General features: G+C 36.7%; 1 pseudogene; it reads left to right on the plus strand.

Moving 5' to 3' along the window:
• The first annotated feature begins 346 nt into the window (after nt 1-346).
• LOC143382980 (dol-P-Man:Man(5)GlcNAc(2)-PP-Dol alpha-1,3-mannosyltransferase pseudogene) lies at nt 347-1,109 on the plus strand (annotated as a pseudogene).
• Nucleotides 1,110-12,284: the final 11,175 nt, after the last annotated feature.

Consider the following 12,284-nt stretch of genomic DNA (forward strand, 5'->3'; position numbering starts at 1 on the left):
TAAGTGTGGTGATAGTAAAGATTTCCCTAAAATTATTAGTTTGGATTTTCTTTTAAGATAAATATATAAAGCAGATAATTTTTGCCTAGGAAATACATTCAACTGAAATTTTTATTCATCTGTTTTTAGAAGAGATAAATATAATTTCTATGATATTAGGAACTGTGCATTATAATATTATAATATTTTTTCAGGGGGAGGTAACTATAATAAGTTTCATTTAGATAAAGGAGTATACACAGGTGGAATAATCCTGAAATTAAAACAAAATGGATGAAATTTTTTTCATGCATAATGCATGTAAAAATAGCTTTTATCTCCATCAAGGTGACTGCTGGGGTGCCATCTTGCTTCCCAGCAGCAAGGAGTCTATGGGCAGATGCCACAGCATGCTTGGCAAGAGCAGCATCTCTTGCTGCTAGAGTCATAGCATGTGCTGCTGGTGGCCTTCTGCCCCTGCCTGGCAGAAATGGGCATCACCTTCTGGGTGACTGGCAGGGCTGCATACAGAGCTTGACTGGAAGGTCCATGAGGCCCAAGTGGAGATGTCATCAATGATATGGCTACACACAACTGCAGGGTGACAAGGGACCTGATGTCTACAAATCTGGCTTCATGAATATCTTATGGGGATATACTGGGCCACTGGCCAAGACCTTGACATCCTCATGGTACAGAAATCTTTGCTGTGTCTTAGCTGGCCACCTTGCTACTTGCTTCCTATCTATCACCAGACCTGCAAAGTACCTCCCTTTGTCTTTTTCTTCATTTGGTGCACCTGTTACCATGTCTACTCTATCTTCATGCTGTGTCTTTTAAATGACCCAGTGGCCATGGTAACACCCTGCTCATTATTACCTTCTTCATGGTTCAACACAGGGGCTGGCCTGCTACGTTTTTGGCCTGACATTTCTTGTGAAAAGGAGCACTGTACTCTTCAACCCTCGGTTACTATTCCTTCTCTTTTGGCTTCTGTGCTGCCCTCCCCAATCTGGGCATCTCTACTGTCCTTCAGGTGGTTTGGGAACATCCCGCTGGAGAGCCCCAAGGGCTACATATCCTTCTCCTTTGACAATGGCCACCAGTTTTTCTGCAGGACAGTGATCTGAACTTCCTCCCAGAGGCTCCCTTCCTGCACTGTACCTTCCACCTGGCCCTGTTGCCCCCCGCCTTACCCTGCTCTTGCTATCTGTGCTCTATAGATGGCACAGGATGGGGGGAAATTATCCTGTCCCTGCTGAAGGGTCGTTTCAAAGGGAAGGTTCCCACCCACCCAGCCCTTCACACCAATCCCATTGTCTCTACTCTCCTGCCAACTTCACTGGCATCTGCTTCAGCCACTCGCTCCACTACTAGTCATACAGATGGCATTTCCATGCCTCGCCCTACATCCCTGGACCAGGCGCTGGTGTGAGGCTCATGGAGCTCTCAGAAACAACACCATCCACATCCTGCAGCCCTGATGCCTGGAGTTATGGCAAGCTGTCATCTGCTGGAGCCCTGGCTAGGCCCACAGCCTGTCCCCAAGAGCATCCAGCACAGCCAGGTGGCCCACTGAAATCCACCCTCAGTCTACTCTCAGGACCCAGGGTGGGGTGGACTTTGTAGTATTCTTCCAAATTATCCTTCCCAAGGCCAAGAAGTATTTAGCATTTTAAAGGCAATATGTCAGACTTAAACATGTAGGTGAAATAAATGCATAAGAGTATATCCAAATGAAAGATTCAAAAAAATGGTAAAGAATACTTTTTATTCTTCAGAAATTTTAAAGACAAAAATTCGATGTTGTATAAACATCTTTAAAACCAAAACCAATAATAAACTTATTGTTAGAATATGACTACATAAAGACTAAATACATTCACAAATTAAATTAATATGAAAGGTTAACCAACAAAATTCTGACTCTATTAATATTATGTGATATATAATGATATTTTATAAAATAAAGTTGTGATATTGATTGTAAGAGCAATAAGATATAACAGTTTGCTTTATATCTATTTAATTCTTTTGGAATCAAGTATGATAAGCCATGATTTTAGTCCTCACGTGGAGAATTATCATTCTAGTTTTCTTTTTAAAAACTGTAGCTCAGTTGGATGTGGTAGTGCACACCTGTAATCTGAGCAGTTTGGGAGGCTGAGGCAGGAAGATTGAGAGTTCAAAACCGGCCTCAACAAGAACCAGGCGCTAAGCAACTCAGTGAGACCCTGTGTCTAAATAAAATTAAATAGGGCTTTGGATATGGCTCATTGTTTGAGTGCCCCTGAGTTCAAACCCTGGTACTATAAAAAAAGAAAAAAAAATGTAGGTTGACTTAAACATTACTTTATTATTTTGATAGGCCATCCTTGAAATCATAAATAAAGATCATTTACTGTAGATTTTGCATATTGCTAACAATCTGGCATGAATGAGTACATTGAGGATCTCTGAACTCCATCAACTCCTTCACAATACTTATAGTAATAGCATTCCATTGTGAGTTGGGTCATGGCTTAAATCTTCTTTTTGTGTGAATTATGGAGAAAACTTTGTGCATTGTCCTGGTTGGACCAAAATATTAAAAACAAATCCAAATATTGGCATAATATTTGTGTGATATACTGTCAAATATTAATTTATTAAAATTTTTCATTAAATTAGTATGAAGGAGAAAACTCAGACATTAGCAAAGCTCCTTAACACTGTGGGCTACATTCATGCTGTAGATAGAACTATAATGACCCCACCCTGACTCCCAGGAACCACAAGTCTTATACCACATGGGGTTGATAGAACTTTCTCCATGTGAAGAAAAGTATAGTCCTTGGGATGGGAACATTTTTCTGGATTATTTGAGTGGGCCGAATCTAATTATGTGAGTTCTTAAAAGTGGACATCCTTCTCCATAGGAGATTAGGGAGAGGTGTGGCAACAGAAGGACTGTCCCTCAGCATTGACAGATTTGAGTATTGGTGAAAAGGACCTGTGCTAAGGGTGTGGTTGTCCCACATCCTGAGAAAGGACAGGATCTAGCCACCACCTTTAGGAAGGATAGCATTGCACTTGTAGACACATTGACTTCAGCCTGAGCGATCCCTGTCAGACCCCTGGCCTGCATCACTGTCAAAGAACCAGTTATATCTCTTAGGTAACCAAGCTTGTGATAATTCAGTTAAAAAAAACAAAAACAAAACAAACAACCAAGCCACCAAAAAAAAAAAAAAAAAAAAAAAAATGCTGACACTGTTATTGTGCAAGATAAATAAAATACCAGCCACCGTAACCTGTGGTGGTTAGCGGTCCAGTAGCCAAATATTCAAGTTGTAAGCAAAGTGAGTATCACTAAAAGGTGGGAACAGGTGGAATAATGGGCTTACACAGATCAGTCATGAAAGTAGATTCTTGGAGCAAGGAGAGGATGAGACATCTCTAGGGGAATAAAAGGAAAAGTGGGAAATGAATAGGTGTAGTCAGGGGGGTGGAAGCTCTAACAGGAGCAGGAGAACACAGGGTGATACAGAACCTAAATTAAGTGCGGTCTGATCCCAGTGTAGAATCAGGTCACGAGTAGAAGACAAGGATAGAGAGGTAGCCTGGCTTCAAATCATGTGAGAGTATCTAGGACACATTGTCAAGGTGAGAATCCACGCAGAGGTATTGTATTTTTAGCCAAGGGCTGACAAAATCTGTAATTGAGAGTTTCTGTTGGGATCCTAGGACAACCATCAACATAATAATGCCAATTAACATTTGATTTATTTGGTAAAAACTGAAGGCTTTTTTGTATGTGATACTGGTAAAAACTGAAGACTCTTTTGTATGTGATATTTTTGTAGGACCAGAAAGGAACTTTATTATTAACAGAGATTTTTGGACTATCAAACCCTATTTTTAATATTTTTCTTTCTTTTCCACAAACCTACGATGCAATATAATTAAATTTTGTTTAAAACATTTAATCACTTCAAATCCAAGCTATTTTTAATCTTTGGCTCAAAAGGAAATTATAATAGCTGTGAGAAAATTATAATGGCCTTAAGTTCATAACACAAAATTTATATCTAGTTTAGAATGCTTAAAGAACTCTTCTCCAGTAAAAAAGGTCTGAAGTCTAATGTTACAAAGTTTGATCTATGTGCATTATCTTGCACATAGGTCACAGCAGGGCAGATGGGGGGAGGGCCACTTATGTGATGGAGCACATGGGGAGAGCGGCTGTGTCCATGGGCAGGATTTAATGGTGAGAAAGCCAGAATCCTCCTCCTCACAGAACTTTTGAAAAAGAGATAAGGGAAAGTGAATAAGTCATCTATTATGCAATGATGGAATATAGATAGGGTGGAGGAATAAAGGCGAGATCATCCATGGAAAGAAGCTCCAATGTCCTTCCAAGGGGCCTTGTGGACCAGTAGGAACAACAGGCAGTAACCATAGCTCACCCCAGACTTCAGGTCTGGATGGACCATATTTCTACATCCTGCAGCTTGAGTGAATTATTTAATTTCTCTCTGCTTTGGCTTCTCCATCTACACCAAATAAGCATCCTGATCATTAAACTTCATTCTGTGATAAGTTAGTGTCCCACAGACGAGCATTAGAGGTCATTACTGAAGAAGGAACTCAGAGGAGGACATGAGTGCTGCTTCAAACAGAGAAGTTTCACCGATGTCTGCTCACTGAGTGGCAATTATTTACTTCAGAAAAGAAAAAAAATATATATGCTTTTAATGCATAAAAAAATGCATAAAGCACGGTAGAGCCTTGATCTTTTAAGTGTCTTCCTGTTCTAAGATGTTGTGTGTGCAGACTTTCTTAGTTTATTTATTTATTTTTTTTTACTTTTTGTTGCAGTCCACTTTTTTTCTTCTGATACCATTATATCATTAGAGATTTTGGTAGGAATAAGGGCTCTGCTTTCCTATTCTCCAGCAAGGAAAAAAAAATCAGAATTAATTATATAACAGAGTTTCAGTCAGAGTTTGTGGGGCTTCCAATCACCAAGGAGAAATTTCTACATTTAAGTTTTAACCACTCCAGGCAGAGAGGAAAGATCACATTGCATGAGCCATCACAGTCCACCTGAAAGAAGAGTGTTTCAGATCGCAAGACAACCGTCTGTCCTTTCTTCTCTATGCTTATGATTGCCACCTTTTGATCCTTTCTCTGCTTATTAACATTTCCATAAAAACATAGGTCTGGGAAACAGGAAGATGTATAACGAATACATTGAGTGCTGTCTCTTGTTAGCAACTTTCTTCAAAGGTTAAGATGAAGGAAACATTGAAACCAGGGATTTTAGAGCTTTGGTGCTCTTGGCCATTTACCTTAGTTAGTGCCCTGCCACTAGGCACTGAGCTGATTATAGTTGAGTCTCCCATCCAATAAGTGTCCTTGGAATTACAGGTTTAAACATAAAAGATTGTAAAGTTGAATCACACATGGCTAACTTGTAAGTTTCAACAGACGGATTCAAATATATTTTTACTTATTCAATAATATGTCCTTTCCTTCTAGTCAGCCGCCATTTACTTAGCTGTCAAGCAATTGGGGATATGAAGACATACAATGTGGGAGAAATAGTATCTTTCCTCCAAGAATATGTTTTAAAAATAAAGGAGGAAAAGGAGAGAGAGAAGGAGAAGTAGTGATCTATATTCATATGACTCATAGTCGAGAGTGAAGCATATTCTTAATGTATAACAATTGTGCCTGGTTGAAGGGTCCTGCACCAACTGAAAGTACACTCTTTAAGGAATAAACAGAAATGCTACTAAGAATTATTAATAACCTAGTTAAAGACCTTTTGATCTACTTAGAAACTTCTAAAACTTTGTTTCCATTTTTATTTCATGCTTTTTAATAATTACCTAAAGTATATAGTTGAAAACTTCCCCTTTTTTCCTACAAATGATCATGTGTTTTGTCCCATTGTTTTTCCAAGAGACCGTGTAAGATCGTCACACTCAAGTACCCCCCTGTTGCTTTTTGGGGCCTTCTGAGGTTGCTACCTGTCAATGAGTCTGTTACAACACTGAGGTTCATAACTGTCTTTCTCATTTGAAAACCAATATCGTTCTCATTTACATTATTTTAATCGCTGATCCAATACACAGTGAAGGATCCAAAGTATGATCACAAAGCAATCACTACCGTTATTTACTTGTGCTTAATCAAAATTCTGATTGCGAAATTCTGAGCACCTACAGAAGAACAGGGTTGAAGCCAGAGGACACTACTGTCTTTCCCTGTTATCTGCACAAAACTGGATCCTCACAGTCATTCTAAGCCGAGATGTAAAGGAACTTTGCAGGCCTATGGTGGTCAGCCATCCCTCCAGGTACTGAAGTCCTTTTCTTTGCTTCTGGGGCCTTTGTTCTTGATTGCAAGAGAAACATGCCACTTTGCTGTCTTCCTACACCCTGGTGCTCCTCATGTTCCTGCAATCTGTGACCAACACACCCAAAGGTGTTGTGTCTCCTGATAAGGCTCCCTTTAGTGCTATTTTGAATTATTTCTGGGGCCTTTCACTGTCACAATCCCGATATTGAAATTTAAAATTGCTATTCAGAAACTCAGATTCCATTCTCTGTCATCTGTTTCTTTAAGTACTTCTAACTACAATGGAACTGGAAATTGTTTTGCAATTTAAACAATACTTTGTAGGAATTTTTCAACCATCCATTTTTACTGTTGCTTTTATAAACAGTTAGCCAACGTTTTCTTGTGATGTTGCCTAGAGGATTAAAATAATTGCCCATTAAAAGATCTGTCTTTTGAAAAATAGGATTTGTGCTGATGAAAAACACCATATAACATCACAGTAATTTCCTCTACTTTTCCACTAGTCCTCACACAGCATAGGAGAGGTGGAGCAGGGTTTATCTTTAAGGCAACTGTGCAGAAGTATCTGGAGGATCCTCTTTATGTTAAGTGGGAGAGTAACAGGGGATCACTGCCTTCATTATAATCACAAACAACTTATTGAATGGCTTTACCTAAAACACTGCTGCAAATGAGCACTTCTATTGCAAGAAAAAAATGGGGAGGGGGCAGTAAAGAATTATTGAAGAGTGCAACAGTCAGATACCTAGAGGAATGTCTATGAGCACCCTGTGCTCCTCACACTGTAACAGGTTCCTCCATGGGGCAGGCCAGGTGCCATTTATTTTTCTAAATACTTTGCAATAAAATTGTTAGTTCTTGGTGTGAGGCCAGGGGTATAAGTCTATTCACTTGTTTAATCATCTTTTCCTTTACCAATAATGGTAGTCAGCTTTTTTTGAACATTCTATTCTTGTTAAATACTGTGCCTGCTAATTACCTGTGACTTGGAGAAGGACATTTCATCTCTCCAAGCCCATTTCCTTGTCATTACATCTGGGGTATTAAATAAGCCAATCCTCACAGTCTAGAGGATTTTTTTTAGATGATTTGATCAGACACTGTGCATAAAACCTATATAGTATGCTGCATTTGGTAAGTGAAAGTAAATATTATCTTATAAACAAAAAAACATTAAACTTTGCACAAAGCTCTAGAAAGTAGTTATTGCCCCTATTCAATGTCTCATTCTCAGATGCAGAAATTCAAGCTCAGAGAAGTTAATTAACTTACTTAAAGTCTCACAGCAGGAAGAACCTGGGATTTGGATTTAAATCCTGCTTTGATTTGTCCAAACTAGACTACTATTCCCACTAATATTCCATCTTTCCTTTCTTGAGCTGCTCTTACACAAAGGCATTGGCCAGGCTTTGGGATTCATCTATAAACTGAAGTTTTACTGGGACAAATCCAAGGTTGAGAGATAGCCAACATGGTTCAAATGTTGGCTTTGTCACTGTCAGTGGGATCTTGTTAATTAATCTCTGAGCTTGAATTTATTTATTAAAATCTTGTGCCCATTGTTATCTTCTAGTACAGATTATTCCAATGATGGCTATCTTCCAGTATTGTTGCTGTTTTGTATATTCCATGAGAAAAGTATTTTATGTGGAGCCTCTAAAAGGGGGAATAAAATAAAATTAAATATGGTCATCTATTAACACAAAGCACTCACTCAGGTAATAAAAATGTAACATGGTCCATACTGACAGTTTGTTACTTTATGAAGCTTGGACTCCAATATAAAGGCTGATTTTAAACTCATTTCAGGATGGAATTTATAAGTAAAGTTTGGATAAGAATCATGGGTTTTGGATATGTATCACGAGTAGAGATCAAGGAGCATTCAAAACAGAATCACAGGATCGAGTTTACTAGTCCAGTGATTGGGAAAGGAAAAGGAATGAGGAGAGTTAGATATAGATGCATCATATTTTTCTTCAGGTACAGGACAACTAAAAATGATGTCAGGTTGAAGCAAAGTACACCTGTCTTTTGTAATGGGAAACACAAACAGGAATCAGAAAACATCCTCTGAAAGGGAACATGGTCCATTAGGACCACCTGCTGAACCATTTCCTGAACTCTCTGAGATAATGACTTACAATTGCACTTATGGAAATTGGGGACTTTCTAATCAGGACTGTGATTTGTTCACAAAACTATGTGACATGTTACCTTTGGAGGTGGCAGACATTTGGTGCTGAACATTTTACGTTTTTTCCTCACAGGCAGGAACAAAGCAACTCCTCTATAGATATAGAAATGTATTTTTCTTTATTTGAAGCCTCTTAACACAATTTCAAAATTCTAGAATGAATACAAGCATGTTGAATTTTTAACAAGTATTAGTTAACTGTTTAATATTAATGTCTACTGAAAGTAAATAAGTGCTGGAAGTGTTGCAGCCATCCTATGTAGAATATTGAGCATGAGTGCTGTCACTAAAATTGAATATATGTAATTTTTTCTAGTAGCTTCATGAATTATATCTAAGTGACTCTCTGATGGGATTATGGCATAAGCTGTTAAGAAAAGAGCTATATTATTTGTCACTTTTTAAATTTTAATAAGTATAATTCAATCAGACTGTGGAATACAGTAACAAAAGATTCCCCCACCTTTTTTTTTTTTTTTTTTTGCACATCATTACAGTTGAATGAAAGAGAATATAAATGATTCATGAGAGTTCATAAAAATCAGTAACTATACTTTCACTTTACTATAGTAAGGAATGACAAAAGATAAAAATAACCACATTTATTGGAACATAGAACCTTTTCTCAAGATACCCGTTTTCGTTGTTCATACATTTTTAAATAAATTTTCCTTTTGGATTTTGCTTTATTTAACATTTTAATTTACCTTTGGTAAAAATGACTTTAACACAAATTGTGCTAAAAAGAATATCAGTGCATAATATCATTGCCAAGAAAGAACCATTATTAAAATTTGGAGTAAGTTTAGAAACTTTAAATAAACATTCAGAAGCATTATGATAACATTACACACAGTAACCTTTTGATTTATACAGTTTCTGCTAAATAATTACACCTTTTCTTTTGTTCTAATATTGCTTTATGTAGCTGTTGTTTTCTCCTTTCTTGGATGACCCTTGATTTGGTTGAGTCTATTTTATTAGTATTTTTTTTTCATAAAAAGAAATATTTGTTTGTTGGTCAGATTTGTAAAGATGTTTTATTAGTTTTTGTTTTGAACAAATATTATTCTATCTTTTACATTCTTCATATTTACTATATCCTTCTGGCTATCTTAATTTGAATGTCTAATGCTTTCATTTTCAATATCCCTTGTTATTTAAAAATATATTTGTACTTAGGTATAAATTTACTTAATATGAGATTTAATTGAACCACCCCCAAATTTTACAATTTTGTTAATGTTATGCATCATCTTGACTGGTCTAAGAGATGCCCAGATAGATGCTAAATATTATTTCTGGGTGTGAGGGTGTTTACTAACAGATTAACATATAATGAGTGGACCCAGTAAGGAAGGTGTGCACTCACCAGGGTGAGATGGCACCTTCTGATATATTGAGGACTTAATATAAGAAGCAAAATCAGGACAGACTTTGACCTTCTTGGTTCTCCAACTTGCAGATAGTAAAACATCTTCGTCTCCAGAATTGTGTGAACCTGTTTCTGTAATAAATCTTAACAAATCACTGGGTTTCTTTTTCTATGAAAAATTCTAATGCTAATATTTGCATTATTTAACAAGTGATTATTTTTTTCATTAAAAAAAATTATTGAGAATATTTAAAATTTTTTAAGTTTATTTTTAATTGTAAATTCAAATTATTATAAGATGTTATGTTTGTTGAGACAATTCTGGGAGCTTATATTGTCATTTAATCAAAGAGTGTTAAGTAAAAATTATAATATGCATTAATTCTAATTTTTTTTTAAGAATGTACATTGCTTATTCAGGAAGCTCAGGGTTCGATATTTGTTGTTTACATGTGGATAGTATATTGAATCTTTGAAAATTACTCTGCATGATTTGTTTCTTGTAAGACTATTTAAAATATCCACAATAATTTTAAATTTGTCAATTTACTGTGTATATTTGTGTAATTCGTTCCCTTTTTTAAATAAAAAGAATAGAAGAAGACTTTGCCTACTTATAAAACTATTTAGCAAGGAATGTGAATACTTGTAACTATCTCAGTCCATTCAGGCTGCTATAACAAAATATCATGTGCTCGATGGCTCAGAAACCCAGAAATTCATTTTTCAGAGTTCCAAAGGTTGTGAAGTCCAAGATCAAAGTGACAGTAGATTCAGTGTTCAGTGAGGCATTTCTCTCTGGTTTACAGATGGTGAACTTCTCATAGCATCTTCATATGGACAAAGAAATCTCTCTGATGTCTCCTTGATATCCGTTTCATTTATGACAGCTCCTTACTTATGACCTAATTACCTTCCTGAGACCTCACCTACAAACACTATTTTTGGGTGATAAGATTTTACAAATGAATCTGAGAGAGAAACAAAAATCAGTCAATTGTGATACATGCATGGAAAAATTCAATTCCCTGATGGTAGTAGCGTCTTAGCAGCTTTTAGGATAGTATTTTCATGACATGTAAGGATATATATTTAATTCTTTATGTTGATTATATAGCATATGATAGAATAGTATATATTGTTAATAAGTAGCATACATATACTGGGAATTTTTTATTTTGTTTGGAAATATGTATCTTAAATTGGTCATTTACAGATACATTTGGATTTATTTTTTGCCATCATATGTATTCAATTAAATGTCTAGCCCATTTGTTTCACTAATTACGTTTTCGCCAGCTTTCCATATGTTGTCCCTTGGCAATTTCTGGACTATTTGTCATAAAATGCTTGATCTCTTTTAATTTTTTCTCGAATGCATTTCATTTCGTTCCCATTCTTTTGAAATTATGATTACATGATTGAATGATACAATGTTCTGTTCAGTTTATTATTAAACAAAAAAAATATAACTTTAACCTTAAGAAGTGTTAATTTTAATTGCTGATTTATACTATTTACTGTGTAATCATATATTCTATCTTCACTTTTCCTGATTTTTGTTTCATTGAACCTGATTTTCTTGCGTAGATGAGTTATTTGCTGTTAAGGAATTAATTTCCTTTGCATGTTCCTCTGAGCCCCCTAAACTTAGTTGTTTCAATGCCTTGTCAATCTTTTTGAAGAAGGTAGTTTTCTGGAGTAAATTTTTATTTTGTGGTTGATTTTGTTTGATAACATTTTTAGCAGAGGGTTTCTTACTAAATATGGAATTTTGAATGAGCCATCAACTACAAAACTCTCTCAAAACCTGAAATAATACGAATATAAGTAAAAATGTACTGTGATGAACTTCTTTCAAAAATAGGCACAAAGCTTCGAGGATCTCTTGCTTCCCCAAAAAGCTTCAGGGATGTCAGGAGGAGAGTCAGCGCGGTCAGCACATGGACACATCTGTGAGGAAATCCCAGGAAATAGGCAGAGTTGGTGGAACAGAGGATCACTCCCTGTCCATGTGACAACTGGAGATTTCATTCACTTGCTACTCACTACCCTATATGCACAAATAGAGCACTGAACCCCAAATAAGGCATTTTTGGTAAGTTTAAAGCTAGCAGCTTTATTCCTTTTCTCATTCCAGCAGTGTGAGGCTGTAAGGCTGGTTTCCTGCACGTGGAGATGCAGAGCTGAGGCCGTGTGGGCCTGCAGCCTTGCTTCTTTCAGTGACAGGCAGGACAGCTGTGCTCAGGATGTGATCCCCTTCCTTGGGGAATTGAGAACCCTGTACCGACAGTTGGCAGGTGCGGGATGAGAGGCTGGACAAGACAAGACATTCTTCAATCTAAGAGCGCATACGTCCTATGAGAAGTGCCCAGATGTGAG

This window comes from Callospermophilus lateralis, chromosome 17, assembly GCF_048772815.1.
Source record: "Callospermophilus lateralis isolate mCalLat2 chromosome 17, mCalLat2.hap1, whole genome shotgun sequence".
NCBI lineage: Eukaryota > Metazoa > Chordata > Mammalia > Rodentia > Sciuridae > Callospermophilus > Callospermophilus lateralis.